The following is a 6,000-nucleotide window of genomic DNA, read 5'->3' as shown; positions in this document are numbered from 1 at the left end:
CATGGTGTCAGATGTCCTTATCCCCTTATTGTCCTACATGTCACCTCTTCAAAAAGCTTTCTTTGAACACCAACATTAAAATGCCATATTAGGCAGTCTTTCTCTCCTTCCATTTTTGGTAACTGGGGTACATTTTATTAGGTTTGTCATACCCCTCATGTATTGGTTATTAGCTCTCAGGATATGCTGTCCTCGTTCAGTGGCCCATGTATGCTCCTAGTTAGTCATTTTAGTTTAGATCACTCCATTGCTTTTCATGCAATCCTCGATCTCAGTCTGTTTCTCTAAAGTAACTACATTCAATGCTCTTGAGAAAACTATATCATGAATTGCTTAGGTCTAGCAATTATACCTATAGGTAGGATAATAATTCTATTTTCGGAAAAGAATCTGATTACATTTTAAAACTCAATTCTAAACAAACACAAAATGTGCACTAAATGTTAAGCTCCATTTAGATAAAGAAGTTACAGTCAGCCTATTTATTATGACCACCATTAACTATAGTAAGAATTGAGTCTATGTATTTAAAAATAGACATGTAATCTGTCTTTTTTTTTCTTTTTGTTCATGATAGAAATTCTGTTGTCAGAAAGTCTAAGTCATAAGTTCATCAAGTTTAGCACGTAATTATTTAAGGAAAAGTTTAGCACGTAATTATTCAAGCAGTAGGAGAGAATAGGTGGTTCACAGATACAAATACATTGCAGAAAAATAGATGAAAAATGAGACTATTTAGGTATTTTTCTCTAGAAAATGTTGTCTGTTAAATACAATTATTAGAGATAAATATTTTTGAAGTGATAAGAGAATTAGTCACATGGGAAATATCATGATTGTTTGGATTATAAGTGACAATATTCTGAGTAAGTCAGAGGATGGGGAGAAAATTGCTATATTACCTATTTTGAGGACCTCTTTTTACTTCAGATACACCCAGATATATTTCCAGATATATCCAGAGTTGATAAAACAGTAAGGTTCATTTTAAGTTAAGTAGAGAACTGCAGATAGATAAGATCTACAGAGGTAATAAAAAAAAAGAGCTGGTAGTAGCAAATAATAGCAACACTTCTAGAAATTCTGTGGTGCCCTTAAAGGAAAGTTGACCCCCAGACTAGAAAATAAACAATATATACATATATATACTGAAGTTACAAAGAAAAGGTACCAAGTAATTCTGATAAATAAATAAAACTCATTCATTTTTAATACAGTATTTATTTCAATCCTTGTTTATATAACTGAAACCTCAGGTCTTCAGAGCTATATAAAATGCCCATTCTTTTTTTCCATTTAACATCCCAATCAAAAAAAAAATCATTCATAGTTAAAATTTTTTGTAATCCACAGCATTTTCATAATAAATTAACAAAGAGCTATTCTTTATTTTTAACAAATAAAAGGTTTTCTCTTTCCCTAAACTTACTATTAAAATGTTTTACCACCTAGAATTTTTTTTTTCTTAGCATCTAAAATTTTTAAAACAATGCACTTCTCATGGCTATCTGACCATGTGCCATGGTTATTTTTATTTGATTTGGTATTTGTCAAGATAATGTTATTTTCCCAAATGAAACTGACCATCCATCCCTTTATTCATTCTTCCCTTCATTTATTCCAAGAATAAAATTAAAAGAAAGGAGGTCTTTGGGACAGGTTAATTATTAAAGAGAAGTTTTGCTGTGAAATTTCTGTGAGATAGCTAAACAAAAGGGGAAAAAAACAGAAAAGGAAGATTGCACATATGCTAGCATCACTGAGAATAATAGAGTTCAGACACTGAACAGCAAATTTTGAGCTACAAAATAATTTGAATCCAAGTTGATAGAAGAGTAGATAAGTTGACACATCTCTCTCTTTCTGATTACAATAAACTTGTAAAAGTGGATCAATGGTGAGATTTATGAAAGAAAGTCATCAATAAGTTCCAATGTGAGGAATAAATATTAAGTGTACCGAGTCTCAGTGGAAGGACGTAAATTTAGGCAATGGATCAAAAGAGTTCACTGTAAGAGTGACAGTCCTCTAAAGAGGGAGGGATTGAAGTACATGGTTCACTAGAAGACATTAGGCAAAGAAAAGAAACAGTACAATGTAAAGAGATGTTAGAAAATTGGTTTATTCAAGAACATCCAGGAGACCAATGTAGAAGAGGTTAACAAGTTGGAAAAAGGCACAGGAGAAGTATTCTTAGGACTCAGACCATCACAAGGATGTTGGCCTTTCATCTAAGTCATTGCAAGGTTTTGTGTAGAACAGTGACTGTCAAAACTTAGGTACATCCGAAACACCTTGGAGGGAATGTAAAAATACAGATTGCTGAGTTCCTCTGCCAGGATTTCTGATTCAAAATATCTGGGAGATGACCCCAGAAATTGTTGCTGGACTAATGACCACATTTTGAAAATCACTGGTATAGAGGATTGAATGCAATGTTTAATTCAATTAATCTAGTTTATTTTTGGAAAGAGACCAAAGCATCTCAAGGCTGAAAGCAGTGGGGAAAGGCCTCTCTCTGTAGTTTGTGGTTGAATTCATTTTCAGGTCTATAGGACATAGCTGGCTTCTGTTAGATTGTGTATGTGTGTATGCACTATGATGTTCTTCAAAAGACTCTAGTGGCCACTTCCAGGCAATACTAATTGCCTCAGGGGACAAGTGTGCACTCTTGATGGAGAACCTGAGTGCTCAAAAATGTGTTGGGTTCCTCTCTGTCTCGTGCAGCTCAGAGACTCCTGCACAGTCTAGGGCCTGAGCCTCTGAGCTACCTGCCCCAGGTGATCAGTTAGTCATTAGTGAAGGTGTTATTCTCCTCATGTCTATGTTGTAAAGCAATGATGGTTCCCTTGGTTCTTCTGGAAGAAGAAAGTCACTGAACTTAACTTTATATGACAAATATGTAATGGGCCAGGAAGCTGTGTATCCTTCTTGACTGTTACCTCCAAAACTTAGAGGACTTACAGTGTCTGCCACCGGCATGACAGGCCAGTGAAGCCTTTGAGGTCTGAGGGATGTACACTTCTCACTGAATCTGGAGTTCCTAAGACACAGGCCCTGATGAAGGGAGCATTACCTCAACCACTACCTTTGTTCATGGCTCCATGCCATTTGTGACAGCCTTGGCAGATTTCCAAGAAGAGTCTAGCTGCCCCATCAGGCAAGGATTCTTAGAAGACCCATGACCATCAACCATGGGCACAATTTCTTTCACTCCTGCAACAGTATTTCCTGAAAGGAGCTACAGGATACCTTTCCATGCCCTGTTGGCATTTTTTTTTCTGTCCAGATAAGAACTTCAGGAGCAAATTCCAGCTTAGTAATTTGATTTGTCCCTAGGGTACTCTCCAGAACAGAGGAAGCAAGAGGAGAGGCATGAAAAGAATGCTATGTTTGAGATTGAGAATCAACTTTCAACCCTTTTCCATAAAAAAGACCTAGAGGTTTGATATATACAGCACATTTTCTCCACCAAACATCAGAAACTCCACATATATTGCATGAAGAAAGCTTCTCCCATCAAAAGAAAATTCTAGAATGTAGCATTGAGCCCTTGAAGAACTATGGGGAATGAGCTGGGGGAAAAAAAAAAAAAAAAGACTAACTTCACAAGTTGGCATGTCAGTGGAGCTTACAAAAATATAACAGGTAGGAGAGAGGAAATAAATTCTGAATGTGGACAAATTAGACTGTTTCTACTAAATGAGCAAGAAGCAATTTAAGCAAATACAAGATAAAGAGATGGACGTTATAACAAAACTAAAAGAATAGCTCGTAAATTTTTCGATCATAGCTGCACATTGAGACATCTGCTGGGGGTGAAAGAGGGCGAACCGAAGTTACTGCCGTAGGAATATCCGCCACAGGGATAGAATCCCAACATCTCCTGATCTTTTTTCTATAAAAGAAATACGGATTTGGCCTTCCTCCACATTCTGGCTTGGGCAAATTTATCAACCCATTTCATAGTGGAAGTGATGGCCCATTGTATGTACTCTGTTTCTTCCCACAAGGAGAAAAAGTATTTTCTCAGACATGAAAACTACTGAGCTAATGAAAATTGGATTTTTCACAAGAATGTTAGGAACTTGAGTAATTGTCCACGAAATACCAAAATACCTATTTTGATAATTTTCTGGCTATTGTCCCTAGAAGTATCAAACAAACATGTTTTGAACTTTTTGCCTCAAAAAATTTTAAAGTGAGTATCTCCTGTGTCTTATAGCTTCCTGTCAGCTCATAGCTTCAAAAAGTGCTGAAACAAGCTTTGTAATGGAATTAGTGGAGAGAGAAACAATAAGGCAGCTTCAGTGAGATCATCACAGACCTGCCTAAAGATAGGGTCTGTGCAGCTAATGTTTTCAATTCTCTTTCTCACCATTCCTTGTATCCCCTAATGTTTATATCCCAGCTGCCTCCCTGTCCATTGTGGGAAGTGTCGGTTGGAAAGGAAATAGTGCTGAGAGAAAATATTGATACATAAACCATGTGTTCTCTTTTAGTTCATTAAAATCTACGTTTACTGACTGAAGAAAAAATAATTTGTTAACCTAAAAGGCAGGCTTTAGGTAATAGGAGCCTATTTTACCACATGGCAATGATGTAGGAACTCAGTATTAAGCACAGGTAGAAGAGATTTTTAAAAAGAAGACTTAATGAAAAATTAGTTTATATACCATAGATTTAAAACAACAACAACAGTAACAGCTTAGCTTAAGACCAGGTGATTCATACACTTAAAGTAGATTTTTTAAGATGTGTACCAAGAAACAAGAGAGAAAAAAAGGGGGTGGAGGAAAAGAGACAAGAAAAGGAGAGAAGGAAGACAATTGTAATGCAATAGTAATAGAAATGTAGACATGTACTTAAAGTGATTGGTGGATTATTTTATTCAAGGAACATATGCCATGGAATAGGTAATGAGATGGGAGATGTTACCGTTGTTTTTGCCTTTGTTCAGCTTGGTCCCCTATGTCTCTCACTGTGTGACATTCTCACTCTCCTGAGTGTGATTCCGGTATTTAAAGACACAGTAGAAATTATTTTTCACATGTCTCCTAAATGCAAACTACTTCATAGTTGGCTCAGCCAAGAAGTTGTGATCTGTTCTATTCTTGGCCGATAAACCAGGTAGGAAAGACTGGGTAGATGGCCCCAAATGCAGTCTATGGCTTATTTAAGAAACTGCCAATGAGTAATTTTGGTTATAGGAAATGTCTGCCTTATCAGGAGATGTTAGGACCTAATTACCATGTACATAACACGCAATCTCCCATCTGGTAGCACACAGCTTCCGAAAAGCCATATGTTTATAAAGCTTGGGATACAGTTATTTGTTAGTTTCAACATCCACAACTGATATATTGAACTGGTAGAACTAGATTAAAAAAAAATTAAAGAGAATTTTTTTGACACAAAACACTGCAAGCAAATTCTATACAAAAAAACAAACATGTTTCTTAGAGGGATATCAAAGAAGTGACTTGGCAATCAATGACCCAGAATGTTCCACAAAAAATAATTTTGATATCTTCAATGAAAAAATGTCAAATTATGATGTCAAAACCAAGTTAAATTAAGACTTCATAGAGAATTCTTACTTATCCATTCCATTTTTTTAGTATAAAATCTTTGCACAAATTAATTCTTCATTCTGTCAGTGTTTTTTCTGGAAAGTAGGTTTGCAGTAGTTGACCTTTACCCTTATATCTCATATGAATATTGATATATACTATACAGTGTATAGATTTGATTTTTATAATATACATCTACATTTACATTTCTCGATTTATGAACATACCTCTTTCTTTCTTTCCCTAATCTTTTTCAGAAGGTATATTATTGGAGAGTCTCAAAATTTAGTGGAAGTTTTGACTAAACTCAAAGATTCATTTTCTCAGTAGACTATAAAATATAAACATTGATTTATGGATTTAAAGGATAATAATGAAATGAAATGTTTTGCCATATGAAGTCCAAAAATAGCTTTTCAAATAAGTT

Source organism: Neovison vison, chromosome 5, assembly GCF_020171115.1.
Source record: "Neovison vison isolate M4711 chromosome 5, ASM_NN_V1, whole genome shotgun sequence".
NCBI classification, from domain to species: Eukaryota; Metazoa; Chordata; class Mammalia; order Carnivora; family Mustelidae; genus Neogale; species Neogale vison.
The sequence above is the reverse complement of the archived record's forward strand: the minus strand, read 5'-3'. Positions refer to the sequence as shown.